Genomic DNA, 20,171 nt, shown 5'->3' with positions numbered 1-20,171 from the left:
AGTGCCCCTCCAGACAAAGGAGAGAGCTTACAGCACAGAACCCTTTTAGGGTGTTGTCTGGGTTGGGGTTACTGTTCAGGGTCGTTTAGGGGCATGCCCAGTGTGCTGAACTCTTTCTGTGCAGAGAGTTTTATATTGAGGCTGTATTAGATATTGCCATATCAGGGTGTCTGAATGGAGGAGGGGAAATCACGTTTGTCTTAAAAAAAACCAAAACCAAAAACAAACAAAAAACGATTTTGAAGGCAGAGCCCTCACACACAGAAGCATCTGGCTCCCCTCCAGATTTCATCACACCATACCCAACCATCTGCACACTTGGTTTCACTTCCCATTTCCCAGGCTTCTCTCAAAGGGGAGGGGAACCACCCTTATACCCTCAGGGATCGTGACATGCATTTTCAGTGTAACCAACCCCAAGTGCTCAAAAATTATGAGATCTTTAAAAAAATACAATACCTTTGAGGCTCTTTTTCTTTGCCCACTGAATTGCAAGCTTGTCTATTCCACTCAGGCCACATTTTCAATCTTGTCTCCCCAGTTATGACACCCAGTTACTGAGAGTCCCAGCTAACTACAAGATTCACAGAGTTGGAAGGTTTTTTTTTTGTGTTTTAAACCCACTAAATTTCATGAGACTTACAAGAACTGGCAACATTGCCTTTGTCTCAATGTAGCTGGTCAAGGTCAGGGTCCTCTCCCAACTCCCAAGGTCAGCTCCAAGCAGCTAGATCAACTGAAAGGGTGTCAACCTGCATCTATGCTAGACAAAAGGTTGTGATTAAAATGGGGTGATCTAGTTCTGACCTAGGGTGAAATCCTGGCCCCACTGAAGTCAATGGGAGTTTTACCAGGAGTGGGGCCAGAATTTCTCCCCTAGTCTGGGCTCCTTTAAAAATAAACAAATAAAAATCCTAATATAGACAAACGCCAGGGATAGTGCAGTTCACACCTTGCACAGCACTGTGCCTCAAATCAGTGTGCCTTTCACACCTGTTAAAGTGGTCAAGTTAAAGCCTAGGCTCACTGCCTTGTCTATAGCAGGCTGCTAACACAGAAGCTAACAGCTTCCAAATCCAAGTGTAGACAAGGCCTGTAAGGCTGAGACTTGGTCTGCATTTCATAGTTATGTTGGCATAATTATTAGGGCTGTCAAGTGATTAAAATTAATTGTGTTTAATCGCACAGTTAATTGCACTCAAACAATAATAGAATACCATTTATTTAAATATTTTTGGATGTTTTCTACATTTTCAAATATATTGATTTCAATTACAACACAGAATACAAAGTGTACAGTGCTCACTTTATATTTATTTTGGATTACAAGTATTTGCACTGTAAAAAAAAAAAGTATTTTTCAATTAACCTAAGTACTGTAGTGTAATCTCTTTATCATGAAAGTTGAACTTACAAATGTACAAACAAAACTGCATTCAAAAATAAAACAATGTAAAATTTTAGAGCCTGCAAGTCGACCCAGTTATATTTCAGCCAATTGCTCAGACAAACAAGTTTGTTTACATTTGCAGGAGATCACGCTGCCCACTTGTTTAAAATGCCACCTGAAAGTGAGAATAGACGTTTGCATGGCACAGTTGTAGCTGGTGTCGCAAGATATTTACTTACCAGAGACACTGAAGATTCATATGTCCCTTCGTGCTTCAGCCACCATTCCAGACGACATGCATCCAGGCTGATGACAGGTTTTGCTTGATAACAATACAAAGCAGTGCAGACCGATGCATGTTCATTTTCATTGCCACCAGCAGAAGGTTGATTTTCTTTTTTGGTGGTTCAGATTCTGTAGTTTCCACATCGGAGTGTTGCTCTTTTAAGACTTGTGAAAGCATTCTCCATACCTCTTCCCTCTCAGATTTTGGAAGGGCACTTCAGATTCTTAAACCTTGGTTCGAGTGCTGTAGCTGTCTTTAGAAATCTCACATTGGTACCTTCTTTGTGTTTTGTCAAATCTGCAGTGAAAATGTTCTTAAGATGAACAGCATGTGCTGAGTCATCATCCGAAATTGCGTTTATAGCATGAAATATATGACAAGATGTGAGTAAAACAGAGCACAGGACATACAGTTCTCCCCTAAGGAGTTCAGTCACAAATTTAATTAACACATTTTTTTAATGAGTGTCATCAGCATGGAAGCATGTCCTCTGGAATGGGGGCTGAAGCATGAAGGGGCATAAGAATGTTCAGCATATCTGGTGTGTAAATACCTTGCAATGCCGACTACAAAAGCGCCATGCAAACGCCTGCTCTCACTTTCTGGTGACACTGTAAAGAAGAGGAGGGCAGCATTATCTCCTGTAAACATAAACAAACTTATTTGTCTTAGCGACTGACTGAACAAGAAGTAGGACTGAGTGGACTTTGTAGGCGCTGAAGTTTCACATTGTTTTGTTTTTGAGTGCAGTTATGTAACAAAAAAATTTAAAAAAAATCTACATTTGTAAGTTGCAGTATCACAACAAAGGGAGTTCATTACGGTACTTGTATGAGGTGAATCAAAAAATACTATTTCTTTTGTTTGTCATTTTTACAGTGCAAATATTTATAATCAAAAATATACACTTTGATTTCCATTACAACATAACACAGAATACAATATATATGAAAATGGAGAAAAACCATCCAAAATATTTAATTAATTTCAATTGGTATTCTATTGTTTAACAGTGTGATTAATCGGGATTAATTTTTTTGAGTTAATTGCATTAGTTAACTGCGATTAATTGACAGCCCTAATAATTATATAGGGTGCTGGCATTCTCTCCCAAGCCCAGGAAGGATTAATATCACACCCAGAGTCAGTTCAGGCCCTTCCTTCTTGGCACAGTTTTATTATTTAAACCAGTAATACTCTGACCTCAGTGGTTCAGGAGTCAAAACAACATTACCCAAAAGGGCCACAGCCATGAGAATTCATTGTTCCACTTACTATATATTCATATTTAAACAGTATGACAGGGAAGCTGGGGGGCCTGGCAGGAATACTCCGAAAAAGCGAGGCTCAAACGCGGCAAAGCAGCGAATTATTGGTTTTATTGAAGGTAAGTGACACACCCGCAATGGGGACTCCAAGCATTGCTGTCACGAAGGCGGAGAGCCCAGCGCACCGGAGCAATGCCTGGGACGGAGTCCAAAGAAGGGGCAGATAGCAGGCATTAATATACACTTAACATTATCAGCTCATGTATAATTACTAAGGGGTCGTGCTCCTTTACTGGCAAGGGGCCACACGAGGCACTCAAGGCCGGTTGAGGACCGGTTTCGACCGGTTCCTCATGTCCGACACTGACCGATAGTAACCATCTGCACGAGAAAGCGTTCTTCCCTAGCTAGGCCATCACAGAGTCTTCTGAAGTCTCTTACAGAAGCATTTAGTGTATATATATTGTGACAAAGTTCCTCCTCTGTCTTGGTGGGTCCTGCACTTATTGGCGGATTTGCTCGCCTCAGAGGTTCATGGCAGCCCTCAGTTTGACCACTTTCGTGGCTCAAATCTGCCGTTTACTCACTTAGCCTCATCACTGGCCAGCATGGGGAAAAGGAAGAAGAACAATCCCCGCAGACTCTGCTGATCCACCTTGTGGATCAGGAAACAGGCCAGAGACCTTCCCCTCTGGTGGGACCCACAGTCCAGGTCAACTCCTCCTGTATCAAGTAGGGAGTTGGGGGGATGGAGGGAACCCGGGCCTGCCCTCTACACCGGGTTCCAGCCCAGGGCCCTGTGGATTGCAACTGTCTACAGTGGCTCCTGTAACAACTGAGTGAGAGCTATAACTTCCTGGGCTACTTCCCCATGGCCTCCTCCCAACACCTTCTTTATTCTCACCACAGGACCTTCCTCCTGATGTCTGATAATGCTTGTACTTCTCAGTCTTCCAGCAGTACGCTTTCTCACTCTCAGCTTCTTCATAGAATCATAGAATATCAGGGTTGGAAGGGACCTCAGGAGGTCATCTAGTCCAACCCCCTGCTCAAAGCAAGACCAATCCCCAATTAAATCATCCCAGCCAGGGCTTTGTCAAGCCTGACCTTAAAAACTTCTAAGGAAGGAGATTCTACCACCTCCCTACGTAACGCATTCCAGTCTTTCACCACCCTCCTAGTGAAAAAGTTTTTCCTAATATCCAACCTAAACCTCCCCCACTGCAACTTGAGAACATTACTCCTTGTCCTGTCCTCTTCTACCACTGAGAATAGTCTAGAACCATCCTCTTTGGAACCACCTCTCAGGTAGTTGAAAGCAGCTATCAAATCCCCCCTCATTCTTCTCTTCTGCAGACTAAACAATCCCAGTTCCCTCAGCCTCTCCTCATAAGTCATGTGTTCCAGACCCCTAATCATATTTGTTGCCCTTCGCTGGACTCTCTCCAATTTATCTGCATCCTTCTTGTAGTGTGGGGCCCAAAACTGGACACAGTACTCCAGATGAGGCCTCACCATGTCGAATAGAGGGGAATGATCACGTCCCTCGGTCTGCTCGCTATGCCCCTACTTATACATCCCAAAATGCCATTGGCTTCTTGGCAACAAGGGCACACTGCTTACTCATATCCAGCTTCTCGTCCACTGTCACCCCTAGGTCCTTTTCCGCAGAACTGCTGCCTAGCCATTCGGTCCTTAGTCTGTAGCTGTGCATTGGGTTCATCCGTCCTAAGTGCAGGACCCTGCACTTATCCTTATTGAACCTCATCAGATTTCTTTTGGCCCAATCCTCCAATTTGTCTAGGTCCCTCTGTATCCTATCCCTGCCCTCCAGTGTATCTACCACTCCTCCTAGTTTAGTATCATCCACAAATTTGCTGAGAGTGCAATCCACACCATCCTCCAGATCATTTATGAAGATATTGAACAAAACCGGCCCCAGGAGCGACCCCTGGGGCACTCCACTTGACACCGGCTGCCAACTAGACCTGGAGCCATTGATCACTACCCGTTGAGCCCGACAATCTAGCCAACTTTCTACCCACCTTATAGTGCATTCGTCCAGCCCATACTTCTTTAACTTGCTGACAAGAATACTGTGGGAGACCGTGTCAAAAGCTTTGCTAAAGTCAAGAAACAATACATCCACTGCTTTCCCTTCATCCACAGAACCAGTAATCTCATCATAGAAGGCGATTAGATTAGTCAGGCATGACCTTCCCTTGGTGAATCCATGCTGACTGTTCCTGATCACTTTCCTCTCATGCAAGTGCTTCAGGATTGATTCTTTGAGGACCTGCTCCATGATTTTTCCAGGGACTGAGGTGAGGCTGACTGGCCTGTGGTTCCTAGGATCCTCCTTCTTCCCTTTTTTAAAGATTGGCACTACATTAGCCTTTTTCCAGTCATCTGGGACTTCCCCCATTCGCCATGAGTTTTCAAAGATAATGGCCAATGGCTCTGCAATCACAGCCGCCAATTCCTTTAGCACTCTCAGATGCAACTCGTCCGGCCCCATGGACTTGTGAAGGTCCAGCTTTTCTAAATAGTCCCTAACCACCTCTTTCTCCACAGAGGGCTGGCCATCTACTCCCCATGCTGTGATGCCCAGCACAGCAGTCTGGGAGCTGGCCTTGTTCGTGAAGACAGAGGCAAAAAAAGCATTGAGTACATTAGCTTTTTCCACATCCTCTGTCACTAGGTTGCCTTCCTCATTCAGTAAGGGGCCCACACTTTCCTTGGCTTTCTTCTTGTTGCCAACATACCTGAAGAAACCCTTCTTGTTACTCTTGACATCTCTTGCTAGCTGCAGCTCCAGGTGCGATTTGGCCCTCCTGATTTCATTCCTACATGCCCGAGCAATATTTTTATACTCTTCCCTGGTCATATGTCCAACCTTCCACTTCTCGTAAGCTTCTTTTTTATGTTTAAGATCCGCTAGGATTTCACCGTTAAGCCAGGCTGGTTGCCTGCCATATTTACTATTCTTTCGACACATCGGGATGGTTTGTCCCTGTAACCTCAACAGGGATTCCTTGAAATACAGCCAGCTCTCCTGGACTCCTTTCCCCTTCATGTTAGTCCCCCAGGGGATCCTACCCATCCGTTCCCTGAGGGAGTCGAAGTCTGATTTCCTGAAGTCCAGGGTCCGTATCCTGCTGCTTACCTTTCTTCCCTGTGTCAGGATCCTGAACTCAACCAACTCATGGTCACTGCCTCCCAAATTCCCATCCACTTTTGCTTCCCCCACTAATTCTTCCCGATTTGTGAGCAGCAGGTCAAGAAAAGCTCCCCCCATAGTTGGCTCCTCTAGCACTTGCACCAGGAAATTGTCCCCTACGTTTTCCAAAAACTTCCTGGATTGTCTGTGCACCGCTGTATTGCTCTCCCAGCAGATATCAGGAAAATTAAAGTCACCCACGAGAACCAGGGTGTGCGATCTAGTAGCTTCTGCGAGTTGCTGGAAGAAAGCCTCATCCACCTCATCCCCCTGGTCCAGTGGTCTATAGCAGACTCCCACCACTACATCACTCTTGTTGCTCACACTTCTAAACTTAATCCAGAGACACTCAGGTTTTTCTGCAGTTTCGTAATGGAGCTCTGAACAGTCATACTGCTCCCTTACATACAGTGCTACTCCCCCACCTTTTCTGCCCTGCCTGTCCTTCCTGAACAGTTTATAACCATCCATGACAGTACTCCAGCCATGTGAGTTATCCCACCAAGTCTCTGTTATTCCAATCACGTCATAATTCTTGCGCCTCTTGCTCCCAGCTCCTCGCATGCACACCACAAACTGAAGTGAGCTCCTTTTTAAACCCAGGTGCCCTGATTAGCCTGCCTGTCTTAATTGATTCTAGCAGCTTCTTGATTGGCTGCAGGTGTTCTAATCAGCCTGTCTGCCGTAACTGTTTCCAGAAAGTTCCTGATTGTTCTGGAACTTCCCTGTTACCTTACCCAGGGAAAAGGGACCTACTTAACCTGGGGCTAATATATCTGCCTTCTATCATTCTCCTGTAGCCATCTGGCCTGACCCTGTCACTATAAATATATATATATATATACACACACACACACAGAGCAAAATGATTGACCCAGTATTATTATATCAACTTCAGCCGGTGTAGTGACAGAAATCTTAATGTTATTTAAACCATGATTATTCAGAATTATGTGCTATTCAAACCTCAAATGATGATCCTTACCTGCATGGCCATCAGGGAGAGATGTAACACTCCTCTGAAGCAAGTGCTGGGACATTGGGCTCTATTGTGAAGACAGTCATTCGAAAGCACTCTTTTGTGTGTTGCAGACTGGCTAATTGGTTGATAACATAGTAAAAGTGTCCTGATTGGTTAATAATCAAAACCACACCGTGTTTTAATATCATGTGCTGCAAAGAGCCACAGGGGACACATTAAAGAGCCACTTGTGGCTCCCGAGCCTTGGTCTGAGTATCACTGCTTTAAACACAAGCAAAGCTATTCTCCTGAGCAAAGCAGGCTACAGGGGCCCTCTGCAGCCCTTCCCCACCTGCTCCAAGACTTACCTCATCCTTCCTACAGCTCCTTCTTCAGCTGTGCTCTCTCAGCTCTTCAGAGCAATCACCAGACCCCTTCCCAGCTGGCTCTGATAACTGAACCCCACTGGCTGACCCCTGGGCCCATGGCCCTTAAAGGAGAAGACCACCCTGCCACAGGCACTTGGGAGCCTGAAGTCTCATGGGACTTGGGGGGGGGGGGCGGAAGGAAATGCATTCCCTCTCCAGTGCCAAAAGCCTCAGCTGCCCCTTGTGCTTTCCTAGGCCCCCAAAGCCCATCAAGCTGTGAAAAGCTTCCTTTCAGCTAACTCCTGCAATACAGTGACCTGTCAGTCCAGACATCAGCAGCAGGGACTGAACTTGACTTCTGAGTGCCAAAGGCTCTTGTTGGTGCTGCCACATGTCCAAGAGCAACTCTGGCGACGGGTAGCATAAAAGTAGCTTAATTTGATATATAAAAAAAACAGGCCCCTGTCACAACTGTCTTAGTTATTTGCCAGTTAAATACAATAAACTCTCTGCTTTCAAATTTACTCAAAGGGATTGCTGAATTTCCAGTCCGCCACCACCTTAATCACCAGAACACCACAGAAACCAGCAGACCCCGTGTTAGAATTTAGTCCTGTATGCAGCAGGGGTTTCTATACAATACAGGCTCCTATGCCATCTCCATCCCCATCGTCTGAGCACCTTCCAGTCAAGCATTAAGCGACGTGCCTAGCATCTGACATGTGGTTGATTCGCTCATCCTCTCCACAGGGGCATGTGCAGTGCTGGGTTTGATTTTGTTTTCCGTATACACGCTGCTCTGGGTTTATATCAGAGAGTCAGGTATGTGCTTTGCCGTTGGAGAGGAAGGTGGTGAGGTTTGTATGGTACTTAGCTCCTGAGGGAGTTTGTCCCCCAGTCTAGGGCCAGCTCCAGAGAAAGCTGAAACAACGAGGAGTCCTTGTGACACCTTAGAGACTAACAAATTTATTTGGGCATAAGCTTTCGTGGGTTAGAACCCACTTCATCAGATGCATGGAGCGGAAAATACAGGAGCAGGTATAAATACATGCAAAGATGTGAATTGCCTTACCAAGTGTGAGATCAGACTAACGAGACAATTCAATTGACAGCAGGATACCAAGAGAGGAAAAATAACTTTTGAAGTGGTAATGTTTCCTGCACAGATGAGCTTTACCCTTGTGGTAGAAAGTTCCCCTGAGCCTGAGGTGAGGCTCAGTGGACCACAGCTCTTTCCTCTGAACTGTGGGCAGACGTTTAGATACCCTGGGCCCAGGGCTCTGAGTGTCTTGAAGAGAACGACTAAGATTTCTATTTAGGGGTTTGGCCCCATCACCAGACAGTCTATCCAAGGCTGTATGTGGCCTTTATCCATGTCATTTCTGCACACCCCACAGACATGAATGAATCTATCCTCCCAGCACCCCTGCGAGGTGGAGAAGTGGTACTGCCATTATTAGAACCCCCAATTTACAGTCGGGCAAGGGAGGCGTGGAGACATTAAGGTCTTTATTTGCCAAACTGGCCCCTGACGTTGGGGCTGATTTTTCAGAGGCACTGAGCACCCCTACCTCATTGGCTTTGGTTGGATTTGTGTGTGTTCAACACTTCTGAAAATCTGACACCAGGGCAGCTCAGCTGGGCAGTGGTGGATTAACGCACAGGCCCATGGGGCTTGTGCTCAGGGGCCCCAGCCAATTTGGGGGCCCCTGTAGGAGCGGCAGAACCTGTATAGAAGTGGGGAGACCACTGATGTGGAACTGTGACTCCTCCTCCTGCCGTTCCTCCTCCTCCCCCAGGGCCCCGTGCCCTGCTCCTCCTCCTCCCCCTGGGATCCTGCTCCCTGCTCCTCCCACTCCCCTGGGGCCCCACCCCTGCTCCTCCTTTTCCCCCTGGGCCCTGCCCCCTGGCCAGGCAGGAAGCCAGAGCTGGGCAGTAGTAAGAACCAACCAGGGAGCCCAAGCTGCTGTGGGGAGTCCCAGACTCTCCACCTGCTTTGGATGGGGGCTGGGGTGCCCGGCCCATGTCCCCACCCCCCAGGGCCACTGGGAAGAGGCTGGCACTGCTAGCTTATCAGCTTCCCCGCTGTGAAGTACAGCCCCTGCCACTGACCCCCTGTGCCTGAATGAGACTACTATGCCCATGGTAAAAAGTGCGGCGGGTTGGGGGGGGGAGGGCATGGCCTCCCTGGTCCCTCAGTTCCAGTGCCTCCAGGATGTGGGGGCACAAATCTTCTTTGTGCCCAGAGCCCCAATAAATCTTAATCCGGGTCTGCAGTTGTGGAACCTGAAGCACCAATCCTGGCCCCAGTGACTTGCACAGGGTTACCCAGAAACTCCCCTGGCTCTGCTGAGTCCCAGTCTGGAGCCTCAGTCACAAGGCGGCCCTGGACTGTGGCACCTGTCAGAGAGAATCTATGGGTTAAGAGAGAGGTTTTGCCCAGAGGCTGTTGTTGCTGGGTGGTTTGTAATTAGGTTTGTTAGATGCTGCCTACTGAAGAACAGAATGGCGGAGGTCTGAGACAGGCAGCTAGTGACTAGAGGGAAGGCTCTCAGCGGTGGGGAGGATGGTGCATCACTCTCTCAGTGCTGAGAGGGGGGGAATTTCCACAGTGGGGGGTCAGAGGTATTATTTGTAATTCTATTTTTCCCCGGCTCACTGTCTCTTTTTAAAAAGAGCAGCTTAGCATTAAAGAAAAATACCCTGGCTGGTGGAATTATTTGCCCATCTTCTCACTTTGAGGTTTTGTCAGGGTGTTCAAACCATGCACTCTGTGTTTATCAGCTCATTGCAGAGGTGTCTGTGAGGGCGTTCGGAGAGGTTGCACTGTGGTTCTGAAAAGCTGCCATCTGCACCGCTGAGTGGAAAGATCAGAACAGTGAAAACATGAGAAGATGTGGTCTGTTTCTTGCATAGGAGATTCTTCAATCACACATCCCATCTTATTTTGTAACGAAAATTTATAAGGCCAAATTTATCCTGGTATATCTCCATTGACTTTACTGTATTTAGCCCATAAAGTGGAGTCACTTTATAGTATTGTTACCCCTTTTTGACCCAGTCATTTAGCCAAAGCCAGGGAGTCGAGGGTTGTTTCTGCTGGGAGAAACTGACGTAGGAGTCAGGTGTTTCTTTGATGCAATTTCTGTGTATTTAGAAGAATTTACAAAGTCCTGTTTTCATGAATACAGCACAAATCACATAACAAGAAACAGTGTCTTTGCTCACAATGCGGAGCCCCTTTCTAGCCAGCACTTATCCCCAAAATTCTCTCTTACTTTTTCTCAGGGCCACATTCAATAGCCAAACTCCCATTGGTGTTATTCAACTGCTCTCATCTAAACGCAAATTTTGGGGCTGATCCTTTACCCCCAAACCTTGCCCCTTCAGCTTGGTGTCATCTCATTTCCTCCACTGTGAGAGAGACATTCACTAGGCACCTTAGGATGCTGTGTCCAGGAGTGCCTTAAATTCATAACAAACCTTCTTGTGACCGATTTTTTTTCCGCAGTACCAGCATTTAACTGAACTGCTTCCCTTAATTTGTGTTATTGCCAATTCCTCTTGTTTTACGAACCCAATGTATCGCCCTTTCTAATCCTTCAAAAGTGTCATGGACCAGATTAGACATCAGACCTACTAGGCTGCTTCCGTCTTCCTCACTCCCAGCTGCTTTCTCCTCTGGTGAGCTGCTACAAGGAAAGATTCAAGTTCTGTGGCAAGTTCCACAATCTCTGAGGCCCTGTCTACACTACAGGGGAAAGTGGATCTAAGCTATGCAATTTGAGTTACGTGAATAGCGTAACTCAAATCGACGTAGCTTAGATCTACTTACTGTGGGGTCCACACTACGCCATGTCGATAGGAGACACTCTCCCGTTGACTCCGCTTACTCTTCTTGATCAGGTGGAGTACAGGAGTTGACGGGAGAGTGATCCGCAGTCGATTTAGCCGGTCTTTACTAGACCCGCTAAATCGACCGCCAATGCGTTGATTGCCATGCATGGATCCCCCAGTAAGTGTAGACAAGGCCTTAGAGTGTCCTTGGCTTCCTTTCGCTCCCGTCGGTTTAACTACTTCAGCCCCCATGGGCGGCGGTTGCTATGTCAGCGGAAGAAGCTCTCCGGCTGACATAGGGCTGTCCATGCCGGTACTTAGGTCGGTGTCACTTATGATGCTTGGTGATGGCTTAGTCACACCACTGAGTGATGAAGTGAGTTGTAGGAAGCCCTGGCACAAATTAAGCACTGCACCAAATATCATGCTGTGTATGAATGGCATCTTCTCACTCAGCATATCTGCATATTCAGAGTCCTGATGTTAGTGCCAAAGGTACATTTTTACTGCTTTTTACTCCCGTTACATCTGCTGCGGCATCAGCACAGTGAAAGGAGACTGGGACGCATCCTCTCCCTTCTTCTGCAGAACAGTTTGCTAAGTTCCACCCACACTTCTGCAAACCTTTTGAAGGCAATGGGGTAGCACAGGGGTAAGTAAAGGCAGAACGGGTCCTGCAGAATCTTTGTTCCTGGGGATGGTGCGTGAGAGGGAAAGCGTCTAGCTTGACTCTCAGATCCCAAGGTGAGTTTGTGAGGCTGGCGATTTCTTTTTAACTTATACATGATCTGGAACAAACACGATCTGGAAATAAGTGAGTGGCAAGAACAATGGACCCTTCAATGCAGTCTTATAGTCACTTTTCAATCTAGAACTTCACTGTAATACAAATCTATTATTATTAAGTATTGTTATCCCTATTGTATTTGGTTGTTCTTTGAATGGATTGAATAAGGAGCAATTACACATTTACCGTGAGAAGTATCTACACTACCCCACAAAGAGGCATCTGAATGCCAGGGTATCAAACCAAGAGTTCAGAGTTACTGGAAAGGCTGGACAAACGGAGGCTCCTTGCAGCAAATTCTGAAAGTGGATGGACTGAGGCTCATACACGTTTCCGGGGGAGTGAATTGGTCTTTGCTATTGAGATGCCCCTGCTCCCCTCAAGCTTCACCCTGGAAGTAGCTAGCTTAATGCAGATGGTTTGGAGAGTCAGAGAAAGGTGGTCTGTAAGGCTACTAGGTCCTAGGCTACTTAGGGATGTGTAGATCATAAACCAGCACCGTTGAAGACCAGACACTGTAAGCATGTGATCTGCTCCTGCTGATGATCCCTGCTCACAAGGTGGGCAGTCGCACCCTGCATGAATTGGAGCTAGTGCTGCAAGGAAGTGGCAGTGGTTTTTCTAGCCTAATAATAACTGTGGCATGTAGGAGTGAGGTATGGTCTGAGCACAAGAGGGAGCTCTCTTAGGGCTTGGCTGCATTGCAAGTTAGAGCGCATTAAATCAGCCCCGGGCGCCCTAACTCCTGTGGTGTCCACGCTGGCAAGGCAATTAGAGTGCCTGGACTCTGCAGCTGGAAGGCTCCTGGTAATCCACCTCCACAAGAAGCATAAAGCTTGCTGCTCCCCGGCTGAAACGCCCGGCTGTCCGTGTAAACAAGGTGTTGCATTACTGCACTGTGATCGGCTGCTGGAAACGTCCCATAATCCCCTGAAGGTCAAGTGGCCACTCTGGTCATTGTTTTGAACTTGGCTGCAGGCATGCGGATATCCCCTTTCAGAACTCTGTTTTTGACAGCCGGCTGCTTATCTGCTCCAGGACAAAGCAACCGATTACTGTGGAATGCTGCTGCTGTGAGTGTGTGTGAGAGAGAGAGACTGTGATGTGTGTGTCTGAACTTCCAAGACAGCATGCTCACACACTCCCTGCCCCCCAAAACACACTGGAAGGGGCCCAATGGGTCCAGTGGCCTTTCTCTTGGAACCTTACTCCAGCTGTGTTACAAGTTCTGGCCCTCTAGGATGCCAAGCCCTAGAAGGTGTGGAAGTTGAATTGGATGTGTGACCTAATGATGACATGTTCTTAAAATCCTGACCTCAAGAGGATTCAGGGAAGGGACACCTAGCTGGAGTGTAGGAGAGTCTCTCTGTGGGTATGTGGCTATGTGCATCAAGGTGGCCACTCTTGGTGCAGGCTTAAGTAACTGATATAATAATGTACTCAGCATGTGCACTATGATATCTTCAGATCTTCTTGTCTTCCAAGAATTTCCCTGTGGAATTGAGGTCCAGCTTTCAGTGCCATGCTCAGCCTTGCCCATACTCATCAAAAGCCAGCTCATGCCTGGCTCCTCTACATGCACAATGGCCAGCTATTAAGTGGCCATTCATAAGCCCAGGGAATGTCCTATATATTTTGTGGCAAGCCGGACCTAAATTCTGCTGGTGAGCAACGTGTGTGTATCTGATGGTTAAGAAAGAGGTGTAGAAAGAGAGAAGCGGGAAAGGAGAGAACTGAGAGACAGGAAGAGGATAGAAATGAGGAAAATGGATAAGGAGAAGTATGGATGTTTGGGGAGTGAGGGGATTGTAGGTGGTAGGTCACCTTAGTAGGTGACACTGATGGACTAGGATATCCTATATTGTAGAAGCTCCCAGAAGAAGAATTCATCCAGGTGATTGCTTCTTGAGAGAGTAATTTTCTCCCTGGTAAGTATTGAGCTATTTCCTGCTTTCATTTGATTAAAGAAGGAGGGTCTTGGTCTTTCCAGTGTTGTAGAAGTGTTTTCTTCTAAAGAGGGACATTAAGATGCTTCTTAATAAGTGAACAGAGATTTAGCCATCAGAGATATATATGATTGCAATAGGTCTCTGTTAAGCACCAGTTAGTGAGTCCCCATTATTGTGAGTGATCAGGGTACCATGACAGGTAGATGATAAAGAGGTAGATCCTAACCCTAACCCATAAATTGCCATAGCTCTGTTGAAGTCAATGGAGCAATGACAATTTGTGCCACTGAAGATGTGCTCCAAAGAGGGCTTGTGGCTCCACTTCTTTCAGGAGTCTGGCAAGGCTTGGTTTGCTCGGATGCAGCCACACCTAGTCCCACCAAAGCCAATGGGAGTTTTGCCCGATGACTTCAATGGAATCAGAATTTGACCTTTGCTCAGGGGGCTTGCTTTCTTTGGGGCTGGTCAGGCTGGCCTGATGGGGTCTAGGCTTCCTTCTAGAGTCTCCCATGAGAGAAGAAACCAGATTCCCAGGAAAGAGTGAGCAAAACAAACCCCTCTGTCTTGTGAAAGTGCTTTCTAAGCCCTCAGGCTCAGATCCACAAAGGTATTTAGGCTCCTAATTTCCATGGACGTTAGGAGCCTAAATACCTTTGAGGATCTGGGCCCTCAAGCCCACCAGCCATTTCTCTCCTGTGTGGGAGGGATACTTCATCACTGCTCTCCACTGGGCTACTCACATACGTGTTCATGCTGCCCTTGTGTGTTTAGCCTTATTTGGAAATCCTTGAAATGCTGCCCCAGCTACTGGCTAATTATAGATGCAACTGTTTCTACATAAAGAGAAACTCGTTGGCTTGTTATAATTATTATAGAGTGTGTCCAGAGGATGCAGCTGTTCTTATCTCCCCTCTTGCCTTCATCGGAGCTGGGGCTTGAGACTAGCTCGATACAGGAATAACACTTTTAACTTTCTGCATGCATGGCCGTTGTTCTTGCAGGACTGTATCACCAGTGAGCTCCTACTCAACAATAGCCAAAGCAATTGCCCCTCTCTACAGCCCTCCTAAACTCCCCCCCACCCTGCCACTTGGTGTAATTATTGGGCCATCAAATTTACCCAAATATTACTGTGAGCTCCATTGTAAAGGGCACATGAAAGTTCCTCAGATAGCACAATGGCCTTGTAGTAAAGCATCACCGGTGCAGCGCCTCCCGCTGGTCATCTGGGAATTAGCTCTTTTCCAGTGCATGGAGCATCCTCTTGCAGGCTGGTGTCTAACCTGCTGCTGACCCCGTGTTCCTCCCAGACCCCGGTGCCCTTTATGTCGGGGTTCTGCCCCAGCAATACCCCCACTCTCTGGACTCCCCTCCCAGGGGAACCCCCAACCCCACCTTGCCTCAGTGGTTACTGCCAGTGATCAGCTAGCCCCCTTTCACAGGGGCAGACTGCAGTCTGCAATGGCCACTCATCATTGGCAAGGGGTTAGGACCTGCTGCCTTTGCCTATCCCCAGGCTTTATCTCTGCAGCCCCAGTACCTCTGTAGGCCTTCAACAAGGCCTCAGCCTGAGGAGTTGCCAGGCTGGAGCTCCCCAGCCCTATTCCCCAGCACTACGCCAGTTCAAGTACCTTCTTCTCAGAAAACTAGCCCTTCTCTCTCCAGGGGTGGAGAGAGACTCCTTCAGCTCCTGGCCCCCAGCCCTTTTATAAGGGCCAGCTGGGTCCTGACTGAGCTGGCCACAGCTGTGGCTGCTTCCCTGATCAGCCTCGCTTGGCTGCTTTTAACCCCTGCCTGTCGGAGAGGGGCAGCTGTCCCACTACAGGCCTATAATAACAAAAGGTGATGGGAAAAGGTACGAAAAGGAAAAAGAAAAACGGAATTAGCCTAAATAAAAAGGCCTACTGATATAATTTAAGAACTATGTTGAAATCATGCTTGGTAGCCAAAAGACACGGGGAATTGGAAATTAATGACCCCAAATTGGTGTGTTGGATATTAGGCCTAATTGATGGACAAAATAATGAGCGGGAGGGCTATTCTTTAAGTGCTGGTCCCTAGGTGCACTCCATATGTGGGTACGCATGCGCACCACGTGCCTGAGTCTGGAAATTCTTCAAAGCAGCATCCATTGGCCTGCACATCCACAATAGTTCTCCTCATGCTGCTGACCAAGGGTATAACAGGCAGTTCCTTCTTACCACCACATGATCTGAGTTGGAATTGTGTCCTCCTTCACTCAGTTGTATAATCCGCAAAGAAAGAAAATATTTGTAAACAGTGATATACTTTTAGCTTAGTAGTTAAAGTTATAGCTAGCAGAGTATTTCTTTTCCCCAGCTGGGGAATCCCCTCCCCGGCTCAGGGACTCTGTCCAGAGTCCCAGCATTCAAGAATTGCATCTCCTACCCATAGCTCTTTCTCCATCAGTGATGAACATCCCCAGTGCCTGTACTATCTGGGTGAGGTGCATATCTCTGCACTGTGCAGTATCTGTCACTCCTTCCCACCCAGAACTTGGGAAGCCCAGGAGCATAAGTGCTGACTCTGTGGGTGCACCCACGGGAAAAAATTAGTGGGTGCTCTGTACCCACTGGCAGCCAAGCTACCACCCCCCCCACCCCACCTCTTCCTCCCCTGAGCGTGCAGCATTCCTGCTCCTCTGTTTACCTCCCAGCGTTTCCCACCTGGCTGCCACCAAACAGCTGTTTGGCAGCATTAGCATGCTCCAGGAGGCAGGGGATGAGTGGGAATGTGGTGTGCTCAGGGGAGGAGGTGGGGAAGAGGCGGGGCCGGGGCGGGGATTAGGGGAAGGAGTTGGAATATTGGCAGGGAGGGGGCGGAGTTGGGGCACGGACTTTGGGGAAGGGGTTGGGAAGAGGTGGGGCAGGGGCAGGGCCTCATGGAAGGGGTGGAGTGGGGCCGGGGCTAGGGGCAGAGAGGGGGTCGAGCACCCACACGAAAGAGGGGAAGTCGGTGCCTATGCCCAGGAGCTTCACCTATGGAGAAGGGTATGAGGGTCCTCTCCAATCCAGGTCACAGAGATCCCCCCCGGTCATCAGCCTCAACTGAGCAGCAGGTCCCCCTCCAAGCATGTGCCTTGGAGTGGAGTTTCAACATCTGAGCCCAAGGACTCTTCTTGTAGGGCTCCCCATGAGAGTAGAGGGCAATCTCATGGGCACAAGGACAGATCCCAGTCAAGGGCTGTCCATAAGAAACATGCTTCCTCCCTGAGCCTGTCCAGGTCAGATTAGAAGACACATATGGAGCCTAAGGAACCAGCTCTGCTGAAGACCCCCAGATTGGAGTGCAAGGCATGTAAAAAGAAAGACCTGCTGGTTCTTTTTGTTACCTCAGTACCACAGCATAAGGACAGTCATTCGCTGGTTCTGTCTATGGGTGCTGGCCTGGCCCCACCATCGGTACCACCTCGTTCATCTAAAGACTGTCCAGCTGCCACAGATAGACCAGGTCCTTCAGACTAGACTGCCAGAACCCCTTGGACAGCAGGGCATATGGAGATGTACATAACGCCGGAGGATATGTTCCTCCCTTTTCCACGGTCTGCACTCCTTTCCAGCTCTGCCCTCCTGAGAGATGTCCTTATTCCAGAGGAGGAGTCTATATCAATGTCCCAAGTGTGGTCCCATGTCCAACCATCTGGTAGGAGTGCACTGGTAACAGAGGTGGCAAGAGAGCAGATGCTGCAAGCATCGGGGTACAGACCTGGTCCTTATGCTGCTATGCTGTGTACCACAATGATGCCAGCAGAGTTAATACTGGAGTGGCGCGGGAAAGTGTCCTACCATGGTGGAAGAAATAAGGCAGCCCTCGTCAGAAACCTTCTGTAAAAGATTGCAGAGTACCTCCATGAAAGTTTCCTGGAGATCTCCGTGGAGGATTCCCAGGCCATCCCTGTGCACCTAAACAGTCTTTTCCAGGGGGCACCCTCTGCAATAGCTGGAGTGGCCACTGGGAATCAGATACCTACTGCACCTCAGTTTTTCTTCATATTAAACATAAAATATAAGAGCATGTGACCACTACAGTTTGATTGGAATTGCATACTCACCAGTGGTACCTTCCCCGGCATCACGCTCGGCCATGATGCTGCCCTGCGACTGGTTAGGCTGCTCCGGGGCTAAAAATAGCTCCTGGCTCTTGAGGAGAATGGATCCCCCCGCTAGCCTGTCTCCCATTCGCCTCCTCCTCCAAAATCTCCTCCTCATTGTTGCCTGCAGTGGCCCGGGACTTTGACTTCTGTGAGGTGTCCACGCTGTGGTTGGGGGTAGCGGTGGGGTCACCACCGAGAATCGCATGCAGCTCATTCTAGAAGTGGCACATCTGCGGTGCAGAACCAGAACTGTTCGCCTCCCTTGTCTTCTGGTACTCCTGCTGCATTTCTTTGATTTTCACACGGCACTGCTGCGTGTCCCAGGTGTAGCCCTTCTCCCCCATGCCCCGCGCGACCGTCCCATAGATGTCAACGTTTCTATGGCTGGATCGGAGCTATGCCTGCAAACACACTCTTCTCCTCACAGACCAATAAGATCCACCACCTCCTGTGTAGTCCAGGCTGGAGCATGTTTGGGGTGTTGAGTCGCCATGATCAGCTGGGCTGCCGAGCTCTCCACGCTGATCAAACAGGAAATGGGAATTCAAAAGTTCCGGGGGCTTTAATAGGGGAGGGGCTATTTCCTGCGTACCTGGCTGCTGTGCAGTGGAGTTGAAAACGATCAGCAGAGCGGTCACAGCGGAGCATTGCGGGACACCTCCTGGGGGCCATTTCAGTTGACTTAAACAATGCTGTGTCTACATTGCCTCTCTGTTGACCCATCAACATCAAATTAAGAGCTCAGCCTCTCGTGGAGGTGGAGTAATTAACAGGTAACAGGTAATCTATGTAACAGGTGAGGTAGGTCAGTGGAAGAGACCTGGTAGTGTAGACACATACGTTATTAGGTTGATGTAAGGGGGCTTCCATCAACCTAAGTTTGTAGTATAGACCAGATCTGAATCTCTCTTCTCACAAATGACTCATTAGTAGGGTGACCGGATAGCAAGTGTAAAAAATCAGGAAACTTTTTTTGGGGGGCAGAGGTGGGAGGAGGGGTATAGTTGCATATATAAGACAAAACCCCTAACATCAGCATGGCCCTACTCATGAGCTGCACACAGATCTCTCTTCTGTAGGCAGGGGCTGAGGCACAGGTCTCCGGCTGGAACAGATCAAATTGTTTTCAGATGTTGTAAAACAAACAGGGCCTATCAGTGTGCATGAGACATTGGCCTTGGCATTGATTACTCTTTATGTCAGCTGCAGCACTGTCAGTTCCCAGCATGCATGGGGAAACTACTCAAGTAGAAACCACATCGTTTTCAATTTATTCAAAAGATTTCAGGGCTCATTTTGAGGTGTTGGGGGCCGTTAGATGTGGTGAGTGAGTGTATTGCAATGGAAACTGTAACTTATGCAGAAATAGCAGGAAGGCAAAGGCCTAACAGGAAGTAGCACACACCTTATAAAGCAACTCTCCTCTTGCTTTGTTCTTACATGTGCCAGGGCTGGCCTGGAAGGGGGTGGGGGGCGCACAGAGGAGCCCTGGGACTTTGCCGAAGAGGAGGTGGTCACAATGGGGACCCTAGAGGAGTTCTCCAGGCTGCCAAAGGGGAAGCTGCAGGAGGAAGACCCAGAGGTAGAGTTGCTGACTTTCTACTCGCACAAAACCAGACATCCTTGTACTGGGCCTCTCAGTAGTGCTTGTATTCATCATCCTGTTATCAATAAAATGTCAGATCTTCACAGAAGCAGTGTCTGTGGAGAAGATCAGGGACTACTGCAGCTAAACCACCCCTCAGGATTCTCTCCAGTTGGAGGACTTCACCAAACTTCCATTACTCCGCTCCGCTTGCCTTTGTACTGCTGTTTAAATTGTCAACGGCTGGAGTGCTCAGTTGCTGAGTGGATGAAGGGGCAGTGCTCTCCTCATGTTCCAGTTGTTCTATAATTGGAATCCAGAAATTCTCTTTGCGATGTGGAGATCTACACTCCACCACCACCCCCTTACAGCCACCACCCTTCTACTGAGACTGACTGGCTGATCC

Source organism: Lepidochelys olivacea, assembly GCF_965140295.1.
Source record: "Lepidochelys olivacea isolate rLepOli2 genome assembly, chromosome: 6".
Taxonomy (NCBI): domain Eukaryota; kingdom Metazoa; phylum Chordata; order Testudines; family Cheloniidae; genus Lepidochelys; species Lepidochelys olivacea.
This window is presented reverse-complemented; position numbering follows the sequence as displayed.